Source organism: Suncus etruscus, chromosome X, assembly GCF_024139225.1.
Source record: "Suncus etruscus isolate mSunEtr1 chromosome X, mSunEtr1.pri.cur, whole genome shotgun sequence".
NCBI classification, from domain to species: Eukaryota; Metazoa; Chordata; class Mammalia; order Eulipotyphla; family Soricidae; genus Suncus; species Suncus etruscus.
Window position 1 is genome coordinate 95,653,201 of NC_064868.1, and position 27,825 is coordinate 95,681,025.

The window sequence follows — 27,825 nt, forward strand, 5'->3', positions numbered from 1 at the left end:
AATACACAAAGCATATAAGACAGTCACAAAACTCAGCAACAAAAAAGGGAAGAGGAGATGAATAGACAAGCAAATAAGACATTCAGAAAGCCACTAATCATATGAAAAATGTTCATGACTACTTATTTTCAGGGAAATTAAAATAAAAATAATAGTGAGATATATAATATGTGAGAATGGCATATATTAAAAACAGAAATAATTGATGATGTTGGTGAGAATGTGGTGTAAAAGGAAACTTCAATCATTGTTGGTGGAAATGTTTATTTCATCCTATATGGAAGGCAGCATAAAACTGTCTCTTAAGAAGTATGAAGAGGGGGCCGGGTAGGTGGCGCTGGAGGTAAGGTGTCTGCCTTGCAAGCGCTAGCCAAGGAAGGACCGCGGTTCGATCCCCCGGCGTCCCATATGGTCCCCCCAAGCCAGGGGCGATTTCTGAGCACATAGCCAGGAGTAACCCCTGAGCGTCAAACGGGTGTGGCCCAAAAACCAAAAAAAAAAAAAAAAAAAAGAAGTATGAAGAGTTTTTCACTGGCATGGGTTGTGGGGAGACCACATGCCGAAGGCCTCTTCCCAAGCTAAAGGGTGCTGGAGGGCTTGGGCAACCCCCAATCATATTCCCTCTCCTTTCTCCCGGACTCCAGGGCCTTCCCTGAGTGACAGCCAAGGGGGCCAAAGAGGTGGGTGCCAGGGATGAGTTTAGAGGGGATCCCAGGCCTTCCCCAACCCCCAGCCAGCACAAGAGGGGCAGGATGGGGGCAGTCACTGGCAACATTTTTTCCTCACCATTCTCTATTTTCAAAACCATATATTATAGATAGCTAGTTGGATTTCCTAGGGATTAATGTATGTTTGCAATATGTAGACTGTATGTTGTATTCTGTCCTTCCTTCTTGGCCCACTGCCCTACAATCTCATTTCTAGTCCTTTACTCACTCACCCCCAACCACCATTACCCAACATTTAACCTTTTTTACCCTCAGTTCCTGGCTCTTCAAGAAGCAGATCGTAATTCCCACACCAAGCCAGCTGCCAAACAGCACCCTAAGTGATAAGATAGGCTCTCAGCCTGAGAAGATCCCAGTACACTGTTGCTATTGATCTACTCTCAAAGGCCTCATTTCCTCCTCCTTCATTGTGGACCTTTGCTTGCTAAGAGATTCGGTTTCTTAGAAGTCTTGCCTCAAAATTTTTTCCTAATACAGTATTATTGTGAGTTGTTTATCAGACTGCACAGCCCGAATCACAGACCAAAGTGGTGCACCAGATTTAACATCCCCCAACTATTTCAAAAGACATAAAAAGGACTTTTATATATCATTTAGTTATCTTATATATATTCCCTTAACATCTATAACCCTTACTGAATATTCTCATATAGTGACAAGTTCCCCCACAGTTTTGTTTTTTTTTTCTTTTCTTTGTGACCTGTTCAATAAGTAATTCTGGTAGAAGAGTCCTTCGGTTTAAAGCTTATGTTAGAACCAAGTTACGGGGAGTGTTGGACTTGTTCCCTCAACCCCCATATGCACCAATAATATCTTTTGGCATTGTTCCTCTTTTGCATAGGCACATTAAAATGGGAAAATAATACACATACAAACAAGTTCTTATCTAATAGAGATACGAACACACAAATCTTGTAATGCAGTGGGGCCTTACACCCTGAACTTTGTTGTAATGACCTGGCTCAGGCCTTAGAAGAACAGGCATTGTCCATTCACCCCTAAACCAGGGATACCATCTACGAAACAACAACGGATGTCCATAACATCACCTGGAAGCAATCCTCTACCAGGAAAGACCTTACCGCTACCCTGGCATCGATTTACTCCAAAGAGGGTTCCCTTAACACCCAGAAGACTTATCAGCAACAAAAACCTGCTTTCAGGTCAGGGCTCTCTGCATTGCCCTCTAATTGTGAGGTGAAACTAGAGGACACTCCACATCAACCTGACTTCAATGCAGGATATGCACAGAATCCAGGATATTTAACTACAGAAACCTGACACCAACAACAGCAATTGGGCAAAATTTTTTTTACTGGGCCCACAGAGAATGACTCAAGGGTTGGACAATCTAGTATCCTGGAGCTTAGAGCTGTTCTTATGCCAGAAAACTTCAGGGGTAAGGCCTCCTCATATTTAAGTCAAGGCTTTTCCTTTCCATTTCCTCCATATTTTGCTGGGTCTATGCAAACAGCAATTGCCACTCTCACACCGGTTTTATTGTATTTCTTTAACTTATCTTTAAAAAGAAAGAAGAGCTTACTAAACCTTTAGTTTGGGCTTTAATGAGTTCATGGTGATTTAATTTTCAAAAATATACTTGCTACTGAGTTTTTTTTATCTCCTTTCTCTTTCATCTCTTTAGTTTTTCTATTTTTAAATAACTTTGCCTTTGTTCTTCCTGAAACAGATGCATTATGATCAATGGTGTCATCTATATGATGTATTTTCTTTAAATAAAAAAGAAGTATGAAGAGAGCTTTCATATAACCTGTGACCCTATATTGTGAAATATACTTCCCAAACACAAAAGCTTTTATTCAAAAAGTTATATGCAAACCTAATTTCATTTTAGTACTGATTACAGTAGCCAGAATATATAAATAACATACATATACAGTCATATATGAATGAATAAAAATTGTGGTAAATGTGCACAGCAGAATACTATGCAGCCATAAGGAAATAAATCATGTCGTTTGCAACAATTTGGTTGAACCTGCATGAATAGAATTGTGCAAAGTAAAAGAATTCAAAGGTGGAAGGATAAATAACAGATGCTCTTATTCATCTTTTGTATAAAGAAAACCAAGACGAAGGAACGAAAGGTATCAACTGATGGCAACCCCTTTTGCCCTGCTTTACAGACGTTAGAGGGTCAAGTAGGAGAGGAAGAAGTGGTGAATGGCATGGACTGGAGATAACACAAGAACATTGGTGTAGGATCTTGTATACTTTAGTGGTGGAGAGGTGATGATAACATCAAAGCCATATGAGCAACACTATTGTAAACAAAACCTAAACTAAAATAATTAAAAATGTTAAATGATTACTTTGTAAGGGGCAAAGTGGGGCATGGAAGGCTACCTTGTTACCTTGGTGAAGGGACATGGCACTTGTGGTGGAGGGACATGACACTTGTGGTGGATATGAGTTGAAACATGGTTTGCCTGAAATTCTATTTTTAACAGTATTGCAAATCATGGTAGTACCTAAGTAAAAATTGAAGGAAGAAAGGCAAGGAAAAAAAAACCACACCTGTTAACACATAAGTTTGGCAAACAATGCTGAGGGAGTGAAATTCTCATACACAGTGAAAATGCGAGTTTATAACTGTGTTATTACTGTTCTGGGGAAGGGGGAATTGATGGTCTAGAACATTTTGTAAGGGGGAAATATTCATAAAAGGATGAGGGAATCAAAGCATATAAAATAGCAAAGGAACAAGCATTAATGAGATTTCAATGGCTTAAACTGAGTAGTAATTGTGAAAAGGGGAAATTTGGGAGGGGTAATAAGAATTATTATGTATTCATCTAGTTAATGGTACTAGTTACATGAATTTTGTTCTTGTCAGAATTTGTAGAACTGTACACTATAGAGTGAATTTTATGTAATATGGATTTTAAAATAAATTAGAGACAACAAAAAAAGTATTTGCACAAGTTAATGCATATGTCACTAAATAATTGCAACCTGAAACATATCTTTTGGTTATAGTTTGATGTGCACCATAACTCAACAGTTTCATAGCTATGTTATACCAAGGTTCTTTGCATACATTTTTGATGGTGGAATTTGGTTTTCAGGCCACATCCAATGGTGCTCAGGGGCTACCCATGGCTGCACATTCAGGTGTTGCTCCAGGCAGTGTGTGTGGGACATGTGGTGGGTGACAGGGATCAAACCAGGTTTTTTGCATGCCAAGCATACACTCAGCCCCATTGAGTTAGCAATCTGGATTATCTATTTATTAATGGCCTCTCAAGAAGTGCTCAAGAAGCCTGAAAACTCCTCCCAGCAATTCTCAAACAATGCCCCCCCCATGATATAATGAAAGAACACAAAGATACCCTGTGGCTAGGGTCCTGCATTACCACGGTTACTGAGGTCTCTCCAACAGTGCTGTGGAGTTCTCTAGCACTGCACTCAAAGATATTCTGGGGGCCACCATGTTGTGTCAGGATTAACCAGGGTTGGTATCCACACTGTACTATATTTCTAATCCATGTTTTAAAAATACGTATTAAATGGATTCTCTTAGAGCCAATGCTAAGTTAATGTTTTAAAATGCTTCTTCTAGGTATGCAATAGCCAGTTAATATATAGAACAAGACTGTCTTCTTCCCAGAAACTTCCTTTTCTGTCACTACCCTCCACAAGAACAATTAATATTCTGACATTTTGTAATTGCATAGTTTAAATTTTTCTGTTTCTGAATTTTTAAAAAAACAAGGCTTGAATTATTTTATTCAATATTATGTTTTGGTACCTATTCATATTGTTTTAGGGAGTTGTAGATAGTTTTATTCATATTTTGTATAGTATTGAATCACTATATCAGAATTTATCTATTTTGTTTGGCATTCAGGTTGTTATACTATTGTGGATAGTCTCACTGTTCCATAGAGGCAGGCTGAGGATAGGTGGTATGGGAAGAAAACTGGGGACATTGGTGTTGGAAAGTATACACTGGTGAAGGGATGGGTGTTGGAACAGTGACTGAAACTCAATCATCAACAACTTTGTAACTTGCATATCTTACAGTAAATCATTAAAAATAAAAATATAAAAATGAAGTATATTTGTTTATGACCAATATTTATATTTTCTCTGAGTTTAGCTTTATCCTTAGAACACATATTTTGATAACTTAAATTTTATGTGTTATATTCCCTGTGTTTTAAATTTTGATTACCTTTTTGATATTAGACTTATTTAGGAAACGCTCTGCATGTACATTCACATGTGTGTGTGCGAGTATGTGGTACTAGGGGTTGAACCTATATGTGCAAGAAATGTGTTCTACAACTAACCCATATCCCTATCTCTTATTTTCAAATTTTTTAAAACTTTCACAAAGTTCAGGGTGTAGTAGTAATGCTATATGCAATTTTGTTCTTCTGTCATAATTTTCTTTCCTATATTCATTAAATGTTTTTAGTTTTCTGTTATATGTAGACACTTTTCTATGTAGGTAATCAATATCTAATATCTTTTGGGGTTTGGGTAGCATCCAGCAGTGCTCAGGGATTATTTTTGGCTCCGAGCTCAGGAATTACTCTTGGAAGAGCTTGGTTACCTTATGCAACAATAATATTGAACCAGAATCAGGTAAGTATAATACGAGTACCTTATGACCTGTACCATCTCTCTTGCCCCTAGTGACTTATTTTAAAACTGTTTTTAGGAATAATCCATATGACATAATCTTACCAATTTAGAGCACTACAATTCAATGACTTTTAGCATAAATACATTTATGCAATATTCACTGCAGTCTAATTTTACCAAATATTCATTGGTCTCATAAGAACCCAGTATCTGTTAGAAATCACTCTTATTCTTCTCATCATTATGTCCAGTAATAGGCTATTGCTAATCGAATTTCTGTGTAATATTTGATAATTATTGAATATTTCATATATATAGAATTATACAACTGTTGTTTCATGATAGAACCATATTTTACACTTTTGTTGGAGAATAATACTCTATTTTATGAATATATATAATATTTTATGAATATACACTTTATTGACACAAAAAAACAAAAAAGTGAATATATACTTCAAAAATTATACATAGATTAGTAGATTTTTGTATTATATCTACTTTTGGTTTCTTTTGCTTTTTTTTGTTATTGGGTCACACCCACCATCTCTCAGGGGTTACTCCTGGCTCTACACTCAGAAATCGCTCCTGGCAGGCTCGGGGGACCATATGGGATGCCCAGATTCCAACCACCGTCCTTCTGCATGCAAGGCAAATGCCCTACCACCATGCTATCTCTCCGGCCCCTTTTTGAATAATTATCACTGTTCTTGTATAATTTGTTGTCATGTATACATATATGTTTCTTGATCTTTCACATATACTTCAGAGTAGAAACGCTGAATAGTATGTTAACTATAATTAATATTTTGAGAAGCTGTCACATTGTTTTCCAAAGATTTTCATGTTATATCTCTTTCAGCAGTATATAAAGCATTGTAATTTTTCTATATTGCTTCATTGTTAGTGTCTGTATTTATCATAGCCACCTTAGTCGTATAAATTGCATCATATTGCATTCTATTTTGCATTTTCATAATGATTTCAAACATTTTCTTTTCTTTTTTTTTGATTTTTGGGCTAGACCCAGCAGTGCTCAGGGGTTACTTCTGGCTCTGCACTCAGAAATAGCTCTTGGAAGGCTTGGAGGATCATATGGGATGCTGGGGATTGATCCTAGGTTGGTCATGTGCAAGGCCCTACCCTCTGTGCTATCACTCTGGCCCCACATTTTCATTGTGTGTGATTCTTTTTTGTAAAATACCTATTTAAATCCTTTCACTATTTTTGATTGATGTATATTGGTTTACAGTGCTATGTAAGCTTTAAGAGTATGGTATTACATTTTAATAAATACATATATCATGCTGCACTTACTACAAAAATATTATACCATTACCCAAAACAAATCTGTTCTTCTTTCTCTCTCCTCTTTACCTTCTGGTCTAGTAACCAACATCTTGCTCTCTGAGCCTAAGACTTGTTATTAGTGGGTTTTGTTTATCTTTGTTTGGGGACCATCCCCTTCTATTTGCAGGGCCTACTCATGGCTGAAAGCTCAGGGATCATTCCTGATGGGCTCAGTGGACCATAAGTAAAACCTGGATTGAATCAGGATTGAATGTCAGCAAGACAAGCACACTACCCACTGTCCTATGGGCCATGTCCTTCTATTGTGTTTTGTTTCCTGTTTTTTTAGTCCATATATGGCGATAGTCATTAACCATTTGTCTCTCTGTGGCTTATTTAGGCTTCACATAATGATTTTAAGTTCCATTCATGTTGTTACAGAAATCAAAACTTCATAATTTTAATAGCTGAAAAGCATTACATTGAGCATGTACACTAGTTTATTTTTTGTCCACTCATCCATGGATGAGTATTTAGGTTATTTTCATGTCTTGGCTATTGCAAATAGTACTTCACTGAACATATGGCTGCGTGCACTTTTAAAATATATGTATTAATATTCTTCAGATACATAGAAATATAGTTGCCAAATCATGTGGTGGCTCTATTTTAAATTTTTCACCACACTGCTCTCCAAAGTGGCTGCACCATTTTTTTATTTCTCCCAACAATGTAGGAAAGTCTCCTTTTTATCTACACCCTTGCCACTACTTACTATTTTTAAGCCATTCTTTCAGGACAGAAGTCATAGATCATTGTGGGTTTGATGCGCATTTCCCTAATAAAAAGGGACATTGAATAGTTTTTCATGTTCCTGTTGGCCCTCTGATGACTTCTGTGTAAAACTTTCTGTTCATATCCTTTTGCTAGTTTTATTTAACTGTTTGTGCTTAGTTATTGAGTTGAATGAGTTTTCTTTTATATCATTTGTGTATTAATGTCAATGTGTGGTCAGATACTTTTTCCAAATTTGTACATTTGTTTTCATTTTTATGATTGTCTTTTTCACTGTACAAAAGGTTTTGTTTGATGTAGTCCTATTTTCCTTTTTTTTTTGCTTTTGTTTGCCTTATTGTTGGAGCTAAGTCCAAAGGTATTAAGGCCAGTGATGAGGAGCATATTGTCTATATTTTATTCTGTGAATTTTTATGATTTTGGATTTTATGTCAAAATTAATTAAGGAATTTTTATTCTTCAGTTAGAACAGTTGTCTTTTTTATTTTTATAATTTTTATATATACTGGCTAGTGCTTCCTTTTCACTTGAAGAAGTCAGAGTTTTTTTCCTTAGTAAGGGTTGTCTTTTCATTTTCTTGGTGGTAACACACATCATACAATTAGCAAAGTTCATATAGTTACATTGTGTCATGTGCTTTTAGGCATATATCTGAGAGCCATTGACTTAAAATAATAAAATAAACACTCATGTTCTCTTCTAAGATTTTGATAGTTGAGATTTTGATATGTAGGGTTCTTGCCATTTTAAAGGTGCTTCCCTTGAATGCAGATGACCCAAGTTTGATCCCAGGAACCCCAAATGGTCCTCTGGTCTGGAGTGTCTGGACTGATCCCTGAGCTAAGAGCCAAGGGTAAGCCATGAAAACCACCAAGTGTGTCCCCCAAACCAAAATTTATTTTATTTTATTTTAAATATATTAACTTTTTACTTATTTTTATTTTTAAGTTGCCTTACTTAGGCACTGAGGTTACAAAATTGTTCATTGTTGGATACAATGTACACCACACTTCGTCAACACACCCTTCCGGTCACCATCACCAATGTCTCCAGTTTTTCTCTTACACCTATTCCCAAAATCTGCCTTGTTCTAGGGCAGGCAAATGCTTCTCTCACTCACTCACTCACTCACTCACTCACTCACTCACTCACTCACTCACTCACTCACTCAATCTCTCTCTCTTTCCTTTTTGACACTGTGATTTGTACTATTCTGAATGGAGGAGGCCTTGCCTGTTAGTTTCTCCACTTTCAGTGCTGAGCTCTTATCCAGAGAGATCAGTTTCATCTATATTGTACTAGTATGCCCTTCTCTACTATAGCTACACTCTCCACTCTTTGTGGTGAGCTTTCTACTCTGGTGTGGACCTCCTGTACTTTGTCTCTATTGTCTCTGGGTATTATTACCATACTATCTCTTGTTTTTCTTATATCCCAAAAATGAGTGATATTATTCGATGTCTATCCCTTTCCCTCTGGCTCATTTCACTTAGCACAATAGTCTCCACGTCCATCTATGAATAAGCAAATTTCATGATTTCATTTTTCATGACTGCATAGTATTTCATTGTACCACATTTAAATAAATTAATTAAATGCACCACATTTAATTACTTTTCTTATATGTGTAGATGTAGAAATTCAGTAATTTTCATGTGAAATCCATAATTGTGTTCTGAGAAGATGATTTTTGCAATCTGAGACATATTGCAAATAAAAGGTTCTTTCTTTGCATGTAGCCAATTCCAGATCAAATTTCTGTCACTGCTTATGGTCCCTTGAACACAGTCAAGATCAATACTTTAGCACAGAGCCAGGAGTAATCCCTGAGCACTGCAGGATATAGCCCAATACCCTCCCATGCAGAAGAAAGGATTATTCTTTTCTCCATTAAGTTATTACATTTATGCAGAGATTAAATAAAGCATATGTAAGAGTTTATTTCTAGGCTCTCAATTATATCTCATTGGTCTATATTTCTGTCCTTATGTAGTGATATACTGCATTCACTATTGTAATTCTGTAGCAGGTTTTGAAATCAGAAGAACTAAATGCTCCCATTCTTAATTTCAAGATAATTTTGCTATTTGTGTTTCTTGATTTGCATTTTAGAATATTTCTGCTAAGTTCTGTAAAAATGATCCAGTTGAGACTTTCATGGGCATTATTACATTAAAGTTGTAGATTATTTTTAACAATATTTAGTCTTCTCATTCATATACATGGAATGTGTTTCAACTGAGTTGGGTGATGCATTAAAAGGGAGTATCATTGGGGATCTTGGAGAAGAAATGTGGTTACAATGATGAGGGGTGACATGTTGGAATTATGTGCATGAGTAACCATCCATTATTGGATATCTTTGATTATCAATTTTAAAAAAATGAAATGTTGGGGCTGGAATGATAGCACAGCGTTAGGGCATTTGCCTTGCATGCTGCTGACCCAAGATGGACTGGGCATCTCATATGGTTCCCAAACCTGCCAGAAGCAATTCCTCAGAGCAGAGCCAGGAATAACCCCTGAGCAACACTGGGTGTGGCCCAAAAAACAAAAAAAAGAGAAAGAAAAAAAAATATTTCCACTTATTTTGGTCTTGTTTCTGCCTTATAATTTCAGTTTACAATTTTCCACTCATTTTATTAATTTTATTAAGTTTTTATTCTGTATTAATATTATTTACAATAAATACTTTCTTAATTCCACTACAAGTTGATTATTGCTAATGTAGATAAATAAATTTTGTTTTATATTGATCTGTGTTAATCTATCCACTTGAATTAGTTACTTCTAAACATTTGTATGTCACTATGTCTATGTCACTATGTAAATGATCATAAGAAATTTGGGGCCGGGTGGTGGCGCTGGAGGTAAGGTGCCTGCCTTGCCTGCACTAGCCTAGGACGGACGGCGGTTCGATCCCCCGGCGTCCCATATGGTCCCCCAAGAAGCCAGGAGCAACTTCTGAGCGCATAGCCAGGAGTAACCCCTGAGCGTCACAGGGTGTGGCCCAAAAACCAAAAAAAAAAAAAAAGAAATTTATAGATATAAGCTCACTTTATATGAAAATAGGTATATTCTTACTTTCCCTTCCAAATTTATGTGCCATTTTTTCCTCTTTTTGCCCAATTGCTTGAAAAGGATCTTTAATACAATATTGAATTAAAGTGTTGAGAACATATATATTTGTCTTAAATAAAAGTAATTTTTCTTTATTATGTATGATGTTAGATGTGAGTATTTTATAGATTCCTTTTATCAGGGTGATGAAGTCCCCATCTACTTGTTTAATACCTTTTATAATGAGGGGGAATTGGGCTTTTATCATATTCTTGTGCACATATTGAGATGATTGTATTTTTCCCTACTTCTATTAAATGATATACATCACACTGGTTTTCACATGTTGAAATACTTTGCCTCCATGTAAAAAATAATATCCACCTTGGGGCTGAAGTGATAGCACAGTGGGCAGGGCATTTGCCTTGTATGTGGCCGACATGGGTTTGATCCTGGCATCCCATATGGTCCATAGAGCCTGTAAGGAGTACTTTCTGAGTGCAGAGCCAACAGTGTGCTGTGTGCTCCTGGGTGTGACCAAAAACAAACAAAAAACCCCAACCTGGTGATGGTTTATAATCCTTTATTTTTGGTTTTGGCAGGAGGGGACCAAATATGGCAGTGTTCAGGGTTTACTTCTGGCTCTGTGCTCAGGAGAGGGGAGAGGAGTGGAGAGAGAAGGGAGAGAGAGGGGAGAGACAGAGGAGAGAAAAGGAAGAGAGAGAGGGAAGAGAGAGGGAAGAGAGAAGAGGAGAGAGAGGGAATAGAGAAGGAAGAGAGAAGAGGAGAGAGAGGGAATAGAGAAGGAAGAGAGAGGGGGAGAGAGTGAGGAAAAGAGAAGGAAAAGAGAGGGGAGAGGGGATAGAGCAGAGAGAGAGGGGAGAAACGGGGGAGAAAGAGGAGACCTAATCCCATTTCACAAGGAAATATGCAAGTACTTAGCCTTGAAGATTGATCTCACTTGAGAGGATTTAGCTGCTCATATATTATTTGATTTCAGTTGCAGAGCTGGGTCAGGTCATTTCTATTGGAAGGTGTAAGTCATACATAGCATTTAGCTGCTATAGTTCGTGCAGAACAGGGAGTCTACCCCACTCCCTTCTGAGAATGCCTCAGAGGAATCAACTGGAACTAGACTAACTGGGAAGGATCTAATGTGTGATCATTTTCTTTTCTCTGTTGTACTCTTTTGTTTTTTTCTTTGTTTGTTTCTTTGTTGTTGTTGTTTTCATGCCACATTCAGCAGAGCTTTGTGGCTCTGCACTCAGGAACTACTCCTGGCGATGCTCGGGGCATCATATGGAATGCTGGGGATTGAACCTGGGTCAGATGTGTGCAAGGCAATTGCCCAATCCGCTGTATTATCTCTCTAGCTCCCAATGTTTGTACATTTTTGATGCATGCCAATCACTGGTGTGATGTAATATTTTATCGTCGTTTAGATTTGCATCTACCTTATGAGAGATGGAGAATTCTTTATGTACCTAATACTCCACAGTTAAATTTCATGAATTTTATATACTTTGAATATTCATAACAGATAATTTATGTGTATGCTATCTAATTTGGTGGCATATTCTTGTTTAGAAAATTAACTTATAATTCTTTCTCTTTTTGATTTTGGTGCCAAACTTCATAGTGCTGAGGGTTTACCCTGGTTCTATGCTGAGGTACTCCTGGTGGTACTCAGGAAACTATAAGCGAAGTAGAGAATAAAACAAGGGCCAGCCACATGCACAGTGCCTTAACCCCTGTACTATCTCTACAGCTCTGTCTTAAAGTTATTTTTATTTTTCAAAATTTGGTAATGATACTCTATTCCTGATTTTAGTAATTTGAGTTTTATCCATTCCTAACTTTTGGTCTGAGGGTTATTAATTTCACTGTCATTTTCAAATAACTGAGCTTTGAATGAATATTCTTGTGTTTTTCTGTTTTCTAATTTATTTATACTCTGATCCTTGCAATTTTTAACTTTTTTGTTTATTTTGTTTTGGGGCCACACCTGGCAGTGCTCAGGGGTTACTACTGACTTTGCTCTTAGGAATTACTCATGGTGGGCTCAAGGCACCATATGGGATGTCAGGGATCGAACCTGAAGCAGCTGTGTGAAAGGCAAATGCCCTACCCACTGTGTTATTGCTCTAGCCCTGATTTTTATATCGTTATTTAATAAATCTGTCACTTCATATTTTTGAGCTTCTGTTCTCTATGATAACATCATCCTTGTACTGCATTTTTATGTGTCTGTTCACACTAGTTTGGCCTTGAAACTGAGATGTTTAAAACCAAAATAGTGACAAGTAAACTAAAGCACACTTAAGGTGAGTTATTTCGTGTAGAAGTCATATCTATTGCATTGAAAGATTTACTTAATTTACTTAATTTATATTTTTTTCAACATATTATGCCTTTGAGATTTATATATAAAATAATATTTTATATATTGTAATATTCCATAGTATCCATAGTAGTCAAATTTTATCGTTTTTGTTTCAATTTAATTTTGATTTTTATATTTATTTTATTTTTTAGTAGATCCTTTTGTAACCTTGCATAATAAATTTTGTTTTGATTTTATATATGATTAGAGCTTTCAAGGATCTCATGAATTTAATTTAGCTTAAATTTGCTTATTTTAAGGCCACATCCAGCAATAGTCAGGGGTTATCTCTGGCTCTATACTCAGGGCCTATTCTTGGATTGTGACTTAAGGGACCATATGAAATTCCAGGATTGAACCTGGGTCAGCCAGGTTCAAGACGAATTCCCTACCTATGTACTATCACTGCAGCCTCTCATTTAGTTTAACTTTAAATATTTCATCAGATTTCAGTTTTTAGAGAAATTTTAGATTCATAAAACAGTTGCACATAAAGTGGAGTTCCTAGTTTTCCATAAATATCCATTATATTATTAATTTTCTATTAATGTAGTTGGTATATTTTTTTATAAATTATAATTTAAAATAAGCAATAATTGATTATTTATAAATGTATTGTATTTTATAAATTCATTTTTATAAATAATTGATGATATCTTATTCATTAGATCTACAGTTTACCTTAGGGTTCATTCTTTGTTTTTCTTCTGTTATATGTCTATGGGTTTGACAAATGTATGATATCATGAATCTACCAGTGCAGATCATGCAGAATAGTTTCATTGTCCTAAAAAAAACAGTGGTCTCCGATTTTTCTCTCTGTCCTCATTCTTGGACTCCTGACTGTATTTGGTTTTATCACTGTGTCCATAAATTTTTTCAAGGTGCCATATAGCTGGAATCTCATGGTATATAATTTACTCAGACTAATTTCTCTAATTTGATAATATGCATGTAAGGTTTTTCTGTGTCTTTTAATGACATAGAACCTAGTTTATTTTTATTCTATTGTCTGAATGTACCTCAATTTATCCATCCACCAATTAGTGAACTCCTGAATTGTATTCAATATTTGGCAACTATGAATAAAACCATTACGAATGTCAGTGTATGGGTTTCTATAGATTTTAAGTTTTGTTTGGGCATTTAAATTTATATATAGATATAAATCTTCAACCCCTTTGGTCTGTAAGTACTAAAACATAAACTTGGATCATAAGGCAAGATTTTTTAAGAGTATTTTTTATTTATCAATAGCAACAGAATATCAGCTTCTTCTTAGGCTGAGAGCCTATCTTTTCACTTTGGGAGCTGGTTGGCAGCTGATTGAAGTGGGGGGATGTTCTGCTTTGTGAGGAGTTAAGAACTGAGGGTAAAAAGGGTTTAATGGGGAGAATAACAGATTGGATAAGGGAGTGAAGGGATAGAAAATAATTTGTAAGGTGGTAAGAAAAGGGGGGAAGGAAGGGGCCAGAGCGGTGGCACAAGCGGTAAGGCATCTGCTTTGCCCACACTATCCTAGGACAGACTGCAGTTCAATCTCTGATGTCCCATATGGTCCCCCAAGCCAGGAGTGATTTCTGAGCACATAACCAGGAGTAACCATTGAGCATCACCGGGTGTGGTCCACAACTAAAAACAACAACAACAACAACAACAACAAAGGGGGAAAGAAGGAAGAATTATGTATGACGGGAAGGACAATATTCAACATAGACATTATATATTACAGATGGACATTAGACAGATATTGAGATGGCCAACACATACACTCATGTGCACACATAGATAGACACTGAGTTACAGTTGAAAAACTGACCCAGGTGAAATGGAACAGAACACTTAAAAAATATAAAACTGGCAAGTCAGATGGAAAGGTTTTCCATTTTCTAGGTCAATCATCATTGGTGAGGATAAACTTTACTGAAGAAAGGCTTCATGAGTTAGATTGCGTATAGAGCATTCTTAAAAACAATCATAATTTTCAAGTCTAGAAAACTAAGTGATATGGTAATGAGCACTGTAAGAGGAGTCTACACCATGACATCATCTAGTAGGTCTTGAACGTACAGTTTCCGTTCCTAAAAGTAATCTAACATCATGAGCATTATGGTATAGTGGTAAACTACCTACAATTGAAAACAGATTACAATAATATACTCAATGAATGGGCTGTGTAACAGGAGTTCATGGCATGCAGTTGCGAATTCCATTGCTATCTATGGACATAAATATTAGATTATATTAGCATGCATAATCAAGTAGAAAATGAATAGATTAGTATTTTTCATGACATTATAATAATGAGCCCTGTCTTCTGAGTCTAATATAGTATAGCATAGTGATGTGGAACTAAGGTGACCAATCTATATCTCCAAGTACCACTGTGGACAAAAAGTTCCAGTAGTTATTATAGACATAGCAAAATTAAGACATTAAAATTACTTATATCTAGTATTTAGTGAGAATCCAAATGCTTCCATACTGTAGTGGGAGTCCAAATGCTTGCAAACATATTCCGCACCCATTTGTGTGGATAAAAGCATTAGAACATTATTATAGATATCTATAGAGATCAGTTGATTAGAAACTTGCTTGAACTAAACAGCTGTATCTGTTCTTGGTGGGAGATTTTAATCCATTGACATTTAAGGAAACTATTGACAGAAAGAATTGTGCCATTATATTGTATAGGGTTGTTGTTGTTACAGTTTGGGATTTTGTTTGTGTAATTCCTCTTTGCGTAGCTCATTTAGGGTTGCTTTGTTTAGCGCAAATATTGCGAGTTCTTTTTCGTCTGAGAATGTTTTTAACCCTTCCTCTCATGTAAATGAGAGTTTTGCTGGATAGTAGACTCTAGGTTGAAAGTTTCTTTCATACAGTAGTTTGAATATATCATTCCACTCTTTTCTTGCCTGGATTGTTTTAAATAGCAGATCTGGTTTGATTCTTACATTGTTTCCTTTATACTTGAGGGCTTTTTTGGGTCACACCCAGTGATGCTCAGGGGTTACTCCTGGATATGTGCTCAGAAATCGCTCCTGGCTTGGGGGAGCATATAGGATGCTGGGGAATCAAACCTAGTCTGTTCTAGGTCAGCTGCATGCAAGGCAAATGCCCTACCTCTTTGCCACTGCTTTGGCCCCTAATTGATAGCCATTTAGGAAAACTATTGCCAGAAAGGTCTGTTGTGCCATTGTAATGTGCAGGATTGTTGTTACAATTGGGGGTTTTGGCTTGTGTAATTCCTCTTTGAGTAGCTAAATTAAGTCCAGTTTGTTTAGCACAATATTGTAAGTTCTTTTTTGTATGAAAATGTTTTAAACCCTCCCTCCCATGTAAATGAGAGTTTTGTTGGGTAGTGGACTCTAGGTTGAAAGTTTCTTTCATTCAATAGTTTGAATATGTCATTACATTTTTTTTGCCTGGATTGTTTCAAATGGGAGATCTGGTTTGATTCTTATATTTTTTCCATTATTCTTGAGGGTTTTTTCCCCTTTACTGCTTTAAAGAGTCATCTCTCTCTTTGGTTTTTGCCATTTGGATTACTAAATGTCTTGGTGTTGTTCTGTTATGATCTATTTTGTTTGACACTCTTTATGCCTCTTGTATTTGTAGAGAAACCTTTTTCCCAAGGCTGGGAAATTTTCTGCTATTATCTCCCTCACTACTTGTTCTTTCCCTTTCCTGTTTTCCTCACCTTCTGGAATTCCTATAATTTGGAGAGTATAATTCTCCTATAACTCAGAGATTATTTCTCCTGTCTTTGTACATTAAGTAACTTACAGTTTCTTCCAGGGTTTTGTCTCTATTTTCCTTCTTGACTTCTTTATCACTGCTGGCTTGTAATTTGTCTTCAAGTTCATCTATGTGATTCTCCAGCTGTGTAATTCTATTATTATGGTTTGCTAACATGCTTTTTAGTTCCTTCAGTTTTATTTGTATGGATTCTCTCATCTTCTGAATGAGTTCTTTGAGTTGGTTGAATTATTCATCTATAGATTTCTTAATTTCTCAGGCTAGTGACTCCTTGATTTCCATGGCTAAACCACTAAGTGTTGATTCTAGGTCCTTATCTATAAGATTCAGGCCTTTGAGTGGACTTGGAGATTTGCCAAGATTTCTTTCTTATCCCTCACAGTATGTTTTCTTTAGTTTCCCCATTGAACTTTACAGTTAGTGGTTAGGTGGATTTCTCAGTCTGTAGAAAGAAGTGCTAGAACCAATCTGCCTGGAAGTCTATGATATAAATTGGAATGACTTTGCAGGGACATGCTAGAGTCCGCCTATTTGAGTATTTTTTAAGGAAATAACAAATTATCTCCAAAAGTTGTGAGATCATTTTCTTCTACTTTAATACCTAGAAATTATGTAGTTTTGCATTTTACATTTTATTTACATTTACTTGGGCTCACATTTTTATGAAAGGAGTAAGTTCTGTGAAAATTGTAAATTCATTTTCCAATATCTCCAAAATAACTGATGCTAATCAGTTTAAACAAAATATCTTCAGAAGCCAGAGCAATAGTATAGCAGATTGGGCATTTGCTTATGCAGCCAACCCAAGTTTGATCCCTGACACCCTATATGGTCCTGAGGCAAACCAGGCGATCATCCCTAAGTGACAAGACAGGAATAAGCTCTCCTTCAAGCCCAAAGAAAGGAAGGTGATAGAAAGCATCTTTGTTTCTGTGTATAAATATACATTTTATTTTAGTTTTAATATGTTTAAGTAAATCACTGTGATGTACAAAGTTATTCGTTGCTGAGTTTTAGACATACAACATTCCAGCATAAATCCTACCCACACGGTTAACCTCCCTCTATTAATGTCCCCAGTGCCCTTTCCATACCTCCCCTTTCCAGCCTGTTTATTTAAGTTTTGGTCTTATAATTGTTATGTTGCTGATTTGGTACTTTGGATATTTATTTCTGCCCTTCCTTAACACTATCAATGTATCTGTATCCCCTTGATTCCCATCTGCTTGTTTCCAATCTGTCTTTCTTCCCCTTAACTCTATTTTTTCTTCTCCTCACTATACTCTAGGTGAAAAGTGATACGGGAAACCCCCTTAAATTTTTGCATTCCTTCATGTAGTTATTCTAAATACCACATAAAAGTGATATCTTGTATTTATCCTTCTTCTGGCTATATTTAACATGACATTTTCCAGTTTTATCCATGTTTCAGTGAATTGCATTATTGATTGATTCCCTATATCTATATAGTATACCCCCAGCCCCTATATAGTATTTCACTGTGTATTTATACCACATGTTCAAAATAAACTCATGTGCTATTGGACATCTAGATTGATTACAATTATTAGCTATTGTACTAAGTGCTGAATTGAATAGTGGTGTGTAAAAGGTCAATCAAAATGGATCAAAGACCTTGATGTCAGACCCAAAACTATAAGATATATAAGAAAACTTTAATGCAGAATGGTTTCACTCATCTATGAGCTTTAAGAAAAATGAAAGACATTTGTAATAGTATCTCAGAGACAAGAGATATGAGGGCTGATAGGTGCAGCTCATGGCATGAAGCTCATCACATAGAGTGATGAGTGCAGTTGGAGAGATGACTACACTGAAAACTATCATAACAATATGAATGAATGAGGGAAGTAGAAAGTCTGTTTCGAGTACAGGTGTGGGGGGATGGGGAGGAGGGATATCTGGGAAATTGGTGATGGGAATGTTGCACTGGTGAAGGGGAGTGTTCTTTACATGACTGTAATCATACAACTATAATCATGTTTGTAATTACAGTGTTTAAATAAAGATAATTATAAAAATAAAATAAAATAAAATAAAATGACCATAAATAAAATTCAACATTTATTAATATAAAAAAAAGAAAACTTTAGCAAAACACTCCATGACATAGAGACTAAAGGCATCTTCATGTAGGAAATTCCACTGTCAAACATGTGGAAACAGAAATAAACAAATAGGATTATATTAAACTGAGAAGCATCTGGACTTCAAAAGAAATAGCAATTAGGGAACAAAAGGCCACCCAAAGAAGGGGAGAAACTATTCACCCACTACCCATCAGCTAAGGGGCTAATATCTAAGATATACAAGGTACTGATAGAACTTAAGAAAAATATCTAACTCTATCAAAAAATGAGGAGAAAACATGAATAATTTCTTCAAAGAAGAAATACAGATGGTCAAAAGTCACATGAAAAAATGCTCCACATTACTAATCAGCAAGGAGGTGCAAATAAAAACAACAACGAGATATCTCACACTACAGAGACTGGCACACATTACAAAGAACAACAACATCAGTGCTGGCAGGGATGTTGGGAGAAAAGAACTCTCATTCACTCATTCACTGCTGGTGGGAATACTGTCTAGTTCAGCCTTTCTGGGAAAAATATGGATATTATTTAAAAATTGAAAACTGAGCTGCTATATGAAATACCACTACTAGGGATATATACTTGGACCACAAAAACACAATACATGAATGCCCTCTCCACTTCATCGCAGCACTTTTCACAATAGCCAGACTCTGGAAACAACCCAGATGCCCGACAACATATGAGTAGCTAAAGAAACTGTGGTATAGCTACACAATGAAATATTATGCAGCTTTGAGAAAAAATGAAGTCATGAAATGTGCCTCTACATGGACATGGAGACTATTATACTGAGTGAAATAAGTCAGAGGGAGAGAGATAAACACCATGCACAAAGGTCAAATCCAGATGTATTAAATACATTGATATCAGACCCAGAACCATAAGGTATATAGAAGAAAATGTAGGTAAAACACTCCATGACATTGAGACTAAAGGCATCTTCAAGGAGGAAACATGACTGTCCAAACAAGTAGAAGCATAGTTAAAGAAATGGGACTGCATTAAATGGAGAAGCTTCTGTACTTCAAATGAAATAATGACTGGTGCACAAAGGCCATCCACAGAATGGGAGAAACTATTCATCCCATACCCATCATCTAAGGGGCTAATATCTAAGATATACAAGGTACTGACAGAACTTAACATGAAAAAGATCATCTCACTCCATCCAAAAGTGAGAAGAAATGAACAGATATTTCCTCAAAGAAGAAATACAGATGGCCAAAAGGCACATGAAAAAAATGTTCTACATTTCGTTGAGTTTTGTTACTATATCTATCCACGGGCCTTGAGAGTTGCTTGTGATAAATCTGCTGTAAATCTTAAGGTTGACTCTTTGTATATAATTTCCCTTTTTGATGTGTTTTTTCAGTATTCTATCCCTGTCTGTATTTTTTTTTATTATTGTGACTATTATGTGCCTTGGGGTGCTCTTCTTTGGATGTCTTTTAGTTTGTACTGTTTGGGCATCCAGAATATTGTTGCATGCTCTTTAGTTTTGGGAATTTCTCAGCAATAATGTCCTTGACTGTTTATTCTACATTGGGGTTTTCTTTCTGGGTCTCTGGGATCCCAATGATTCTTACGTTGTTTCTATTAAGTTTATCCCAGAGTTCTATTGTCATCTGTTAGCTTTCTTGACTATTTTTTCCCAGCTTTTTCTGTTGTATGGAAGTGTTATGCAACTCATCTTCTACATCACTGATTCTGACTCCATTCTGATCTATATCAATGATTCCTCAGTGGCTGTTACTCTGTCAGTGAGGCTTTTCAGTGAAGTTTTTATTTTACCTCCCATGTTTTTCAGCCCTGATATTTTGTTTGAAGTTTTCTCTTCTCTTCTCTCATAACTTCTTGCATCTTCTGGGCTGTCTGTTCAATCCTTTCTTTAATTTCTTTGAACATCCATAACATTTTCTCTCTAAAGTCCTGATCAGTGGGTTATGTAGATGGCAGGTGTTGGTTGGTTCTCTAGAACTAGCATCTTCAGTCACAAGATGTGGTGGGATTCTTTATAGTTTTCCCATTGCGAACTTTGATGAATGGTAATGTTATTAAGTGTTGTGCTGCAGTTTCTTTAGTAGAAGAAATGCACAGCCTCGGAGTGAATGGAGCAGCTGCACTCTTGCTGGTTTAAATCAATCAACTGGGTCTAAAACAGGTTTTCCCCCCACACTCTACTCACAAATTATAGGCAACTGCATCTGGGTCTCTTGGTCAACTAATCTTTGATAAAGGAGCCAAGAACATGCAATGGAATAAAGTCAGCCTCTTCAACGAATGGTGTTGGGACAATTGGATACACATGTTTAAGAAATTAAAACTGGATTCATATCTCACACATTACACAATAGTCAACTCAAAGTGGTTCAAAGATCTTGATATCAAACCTGAATCCATAAATACATTGAGAAAAACAGACAGAATGCTCTAATATTTAGACCTCAAGCGAGTCTTTAATGATATGATGCCTATGTTATAGGCCATAGAATCAAAGTTAAACAAATAGGACATCTATCTAAAATGTTTCTTCCTGGCTAAATAAACATGAGCTAAACATTTACTAAAAGTGATAAATTTGAAATATTAAAAATAGACCTTTTCCTCCAATGATATTTTAAATATTTAGCAACAGTGACACTGCAGAGAAAATCCACAAATATTGCATAAGTGGATGAAGAAATGTAATGTAGTAAAGTAGGAATGCCTAGATAACCTTTGACTCCAGGTCTTAGCACAGACTTAACAACCCTGAAAACATGAAATTTAAGATTCAATCAAGAAATTTTGAATTTGTTTTTCAAGGTGGCAATTAAGGAGCTCAGCATGAGGGAATGATGGAGTATGAGAACACTGTGATGGAAGTTAAAACTGGGATTGGTGGAATTGATGTTAAAATATTATATGACTAAACCTTAGCTATCAATAATTTTGTAAGTCACTGAAATAATGTTAAAAAAGAAAAAGAACTGCATATATATTTATGTTTAATTTTTAAATTAAATTAATTTATTTAAATACCCTGGTTACAAGATTGTTCATAATATAGTTGTATTTTTCCCCAGAGTTAAAAAAGTTTTCATGATTTAATTCCAATCATACAATTTGCAACATTTTTCACCAGTGCACATTTTTCATCACTGGTGTCCCTAGTTTCCTTCCTGTCCTCCCTGCCTCCTCTCTCTCTTTCTACTCTCTCTCTTCCTTTTCTCCTTTTAGATACTGCAGTTTGTATTATTGTTACGAAGAGATACCAGACATATCACTTTATCTCCTTTCAGCCCCAGTTCTTGTCCACAGTGATTATTTCCAACTATAATTGTCTGCCCAAACTGCACTTCACCACTTTTTGTGGCAAGTGTTCAATCATAGACTGGTCCTCCTGGCCCTCATCTCCATTGTTATGTTTACAATATTTTATTTTAGAAACAGGTGGAACAATAAGGTTGTTTTTAAGGGTTTTTTTTGAAAAACATGTGAAGAGAAGATTGCTTAGATTTCTACCAAGAGAACTGTCAAGCAAAGAGAAGAGGATAGAAACTTGGGGATTAGGGCTGGAGTGATAGCACAGTGGTAGGGCATTTGCCTTGCACACTAACAACCGGGTTTGATCCCCAGCATCCCACTTAGTCCCTGGAACCTGAATAGACAGTAATAAATAACTCATATAGAACTCTAAATTTATGTGCTCATAAAATATTTTGAAAATTGCAAACCAAATTAAAATGCAAGAAATTTGAAGTAAAATCTTTAAAATATAAAATTTATTATAGTAATACACTATTACTACATGCTATTTATTTTTTATTTAGTCACCATAAAATAACAAAGTTATTTATGATTGAGTTACAGGTATATAGTGTTTCAACATGATTTGTTTACCAGTGTCCATCTCCCTCTATCAATGTCTCCCCACCCCATTTGCCTCACAATTGTCTGTTTCTTTGTATAAAAAAAACCTTTTTACATATAACTTTTTGAACTGTAGTTTACAGTACAATTGCTGATAGTGTTTTATACAGAATATTTTAACACCTTTCAGCACCATCTGCTCTTCCCAATTGAATGCTTTCTCTACCATAGACATTGCCTGTCACATATCATAAAGTCTGGAAGTAGCCAATGTTGGGGGGGGGCTATGGTTAGAAAGAAACTCTCAACCAACCTGTTGGTGGGAATGTTATGTCTAAGCCTCTATCGAAAGTGATATGGAAGTTTCTCCAAAAAATGGAATAGAACTCTCATATAACACAGCAATACCACTTCTCAAACACAAAAGCATTAATTAGAAAGAATATATACACACCTATGCTCATTGCTGCACTTAGTACAGTCAAGATATGGAAAACTCCAAATGCCCAACTACACATGAATGAATCAATCAATATGTTGTGGCATATATGCACAATGAAATAATATGCAGCTATCTGAAGAACAAAATAATGCAATTTGAAGAAAAATAGCACAAGTGCATACCATGCTGAGTGAAGTCATTCAGAAGGAAAGAGACAGACAGATGGTCTTTCTCATATGTAGTACATATCATGTGATACACATGAGATAACAACAAAGGTCCAAAGGTAACACATAATGGGAGAACTGACCCACACAGTGGAATTGAAGGGGATGAGATCAACAGGTGTTAGGATTTTTGGGGAATGTATAATGGATATACTACTATCTGGTGTTGTTGGAATTATGTACATGAGAAAGCATTATATTATAAACCATAGAATATCAAAAATTAAAAATAGCAGATGGGTAAATAAAATAATAAATTAATGGGATATTGAATCTTAACTTATAATTCTACCTATGTAACCTTGATCTCTTTAGCTTTAGTCAAATTTAATTTCATATATGTCGCATACACAAGCCAAAATTTGATTTTAGGATTGTATTAATACAGAGCACTTAGAAAAATGTCTATGTCCATAAGCTCTATTCCTTGAGCTGAACAGACACCAAGATCTCTAGATACAGAGGTCCGATTTTACCATCCATGATGAAGCAGAAGTCTTCTATACACAAAAAAGCACCAAGGGAAGAGTAAATGATCATGCAAGGAGTCTATAGTTAATCCCATGACAGTATACTTCAGGGGTGGAGAAACCCTGTATCTCCTAGGCCAAGGGAATTCCCTCTATAATATCCCCAATAGTTACTGTGCCTATGCAGGGAGAAAAAGAAAAATAAGCACAAAATAATCATTTTTCCACATATAAATTTATTGATTGATAGATTTTTATTGATGTCTTTATTTTTGGTGTAGATATTAAAGTTGATGTCTCCAATTTTATTTTATTTTATTTATTTTATTTTATTTTATTTTCTCTTTCTCTTTCTCTTTCTTTTTGTACTCCGGCATGGTTTGATTTCAGAACTGAGACTATTGTGTGGTGCTTGTCTTTATTGCTGTAGTGCTCACTGGATATTTAATTTGATATTTCTTTCTGTATTGATGTGGTGTTTCAATTACCTTTTTCATGTCCTCGCTCAAACTGAGGTTGAAAGCCTCTAGAAAGACTCCGCCATTTTCAGCTTTTTTGATTCATTTTATTTTTTTAATTTTTTTCTTATTTTTTACTCCTTTCTATTGCTTTTCTTTCCTTCAAACAAAACCACATAACTCGAATTATTGAGCTCACTTCGCAATTAGAGGGGGAACAAGGGAGGATACCAGGACCAAACAGATATATGATCACTAAAAATAAGCTAGACAAAGAGGGGACCACCTACTCTAGCAGCCCAGGGGGAGAGAGTGGGGGATATGATTGCAGGAAGGGAACAGGAATGGAGGGAGGACAAATTTGGTGAAGGTACTCCTCTGATTCAATGTTAATATGTACCTAAAATACTACTGTGAAAGATATGTAAGCCAATGTGATCAAAATAAAAATTAAAAAAAAGAAAAATGTCTATGTGCCTAGAAATTTACTGTAGTCTCAAAACAGGAGGGTTTTTTGTTGTTAAAAAAAAAGCATCATCTTTTGAGGAAGAGGGTTTTAAGTGTTTGTAAGATCCTAGGAACTACCCCTGCAAATTATTATTAAAAGTTTTTTTGGACACACAGGGATGTTCTCAGGGTTCTCCTGCCTCTACACTCAACTCTTACTCTTAGTGGTGCTTGGGAAACCATATGGGGTGCCAGGGATAGAACCAAGATCAGCTGCATGAAAGGCAGTTTCCCTGCCCAGTGGATTATTGCTCTAGCTCCAATTATTTGAGTATTTTTTAAATTGATACAAAGTAATTACACCTAAGTATAACATCACATTTTAGTCAGTTCCTCAGATTTTATTCATCCCCCCAAACCAGCATCAGTACTATTAATTTAGTTTGTGTCCATCTGTAATTCTTTTAAAAATTTTGTATATGAATTTTGTATATGAAACACATTCATAAGATATTTGTAAATATATGGAGTGGTAGCACAGTGATAGGTTCTTTGCCTGGCATGTGGCTGACCGAGGATGGATGCTGGTTTGATCCCTGGCAATTCATATGGTCTCCCAAGCCAGATTCTCCCAAGCCAGGTTACTGAGCCAGGAGTAACCCCTGAGCACCGCTTGGTGTGGCCCAAACACCAAAAAAATTGTAAATATATAATACTATTTTATTTGCTTCTTTCTATATCTTATCACATAGGGTTTGTAATAATATAACTTGTTTTAGTTAATAATATAATTTTAAGATATATTCGTATTGAGACATATATCTTTAATTAATTGTTAATGGTCTGTGTTATTACATTGATTACACATGTTTAATAAATCATTTTTCTTATTGAACATTTGTGCTACTTTTATTTTGCATTATTGTGGCAAATATTCTTCTATGTGTTTTAATTTAGGGAAAGTGGAATTAGTTTATTGTAGATGAACATTTTCTATTTTACTAAAACTTCCATATTATTCCCCAAAGTTGATTGTATCAATTTATATTACCACAATTTTCTCATATCTTGCTAAAGTTGGATCTTGTCTTCCAAATCTAACATGTAAATAAGTACACCTTGTGGCAGTCTCAGCATGATGACATTACCAAATAAGCACTTGTCTAAAATCTAAAAATATCTGCTAAATATTTTATATATTTCATTTTTGCTTCTTAGTATTTCTTTTACAATATAGGATAAAACTTTTTAATGATAGAATAAAATTTATTAGTACCCAATTAAAAGTGTAAAACATATTTAATATGGAAACATTATAAAGTTTTAATTATTCATCAGTTAATGATATCTAAATATTAAAAGTATTTTGTGATATTCATAATTATAATTGAAACTATTTATACCACAGTCTATTTTAGTATTTATTCAATTTAACTTATTTTATTTATTTTAAACTACCTTTAAAATAATTTTCTCACACATATGGTTCAATCTAAATTCCAACTCATTGTGACATAGCAATTAACTCTAATCCTTTCTATCTTTCTGTAAAATTATCTAAAATGCTCAGTTCCTGTCTAAGTTAATTTTTCTTCTTTTAGCAATTATCTGCCCTTTTCAATGTAAGTCAAACAAATCCTGGCTTGTTTTTCTCTCTCCTTTAACCATTATCCTGATCTTTGGAACAAAGTTCAGGGACATAGTTTGCAGAGACAATTCTCTATAGTGTATTTGTGAGGACTGGAGGTTGTAAATATGTTTATTTTCATTCTTTTTCATATCATACATGTTTGCACAAAATTCAAGTTTGGTTTAAGGTTTGACCTTTAAACAGGAGGAATTCCTTTTCACAGATAAGTTTTCAAATTCTTCTCTTATGTACACAGTACACAGAGAAATGTAGGCACTGAAGAAAGCAAAGCACAGCTTTCAAATAGAAAACAGATAAGAAGTGCTCAGATCAGAACTATGACAAAGTTATTAATTTAAAAAACATTTTAGCCTTGCCTAATTATCCATGTTGTTTTTATTTCAATAATTGTAAGCCCTTTACCAGGCTTTTATATATTACCACGATTGGCTAATAGATTCAAGAGTTTCTACTGTGTTCAAAGTCCTGTATTGTTTGATTTGAGAGGGAAATAAATATAGCATAGAGGATTCACTTCTACCATAAAATACATATGAGTATCTATTTTTTCCAGATATTTTTTTAGAATTTTTTTGTCATTAAGAGTACAGACTTTGAGATTCTAATTGAATGACATGACTTTAATACCAATTTGTATGATATTGGGTAAGTCAATTAAGTGTTTAAGTCTGGCTTTATTTGTTTATAAAAGTTAAAAGAATAGCTATCTCGTATCCATTCTGTAGAAACAATTCTTTCTATTCCTCGTATAGTTTTTGTGGAGTGAAAACATGCCTGTCTTTTCTCTGATGCTTACTAATTCTTCCATAAGAGAAATGCAAGTCAAAACCACAATAATATACTGAATGACATCTATTATCATGACTATAATAAAAACATTTTAATGGAAAATACCAAATAATAGTGAAATTATACATAAACTGGAACTTGTGTATGACATTGCAAGTGGAAATATAAAATGGGTCACCTCTATGGAAAAAATTTCATAAATCTTCAACATGTTAAACAGAATTGCCACACAAGACAGAATTTGCATTGCTAAATATGCATATACACATTTATACAGAAGTTAAATAAAACAAGTTTCAAATAAAATAAAATCTTATACATGAACTATTCAAAAGGGAGAAACTATCTGAATGTGCATCAGTGGATATAGGGATAAACCAAAGGTGGTATATATATACAGTGACATATCACTCAACTTTATAAAAATGAGATTCTGATAAAAATCTACAATATGATGAAACTTAGAAACAGAATAAGTGAGATAAGCATATACAAAAGGAGAAATATTATATTGACTTTTTATTACATATTTATATATTAAAAGTATGTTTGCACATTTCAGTTTTTTTCTTCTTGAGAACTATACTACCCACAGGAAATATAAACCTGAGAAAGGCATGAAATTTAATGTAGAATTACAAGTTTCAAAAGTTGGGATATAGAAAGGAGAAGCAAGAGGGAAAGTCTAATACTAAAGGTATTTTGACACCATGGGAGTTTGGTAGCAAGCCCATCTATAA

At 35.2% G+C, this 27,825-nt stretch overlaps 1 protein-coding gene across 1 annotated transcript in view; it reads left to right on the plus strand.

The window, feature by feature from the left end:
- Positions 1-27,825, plus strand: part of SPRY3 (sprouty RTK signaling antagonist 3) — a 186,724-nt gene that overhangs the window by 116,319 nt on the left and 42,580 nt on the right. Inside the window, exon 2 of the mRNA XM_049766692.1 lies at positions 8,199-8,280. The gene's annotated coding sequence lies outside the window, so the exon portion shown is untranslated. The remainder of the gene's footprint in view (positions 1-8,198; positions 8,281-27,825) is intronic.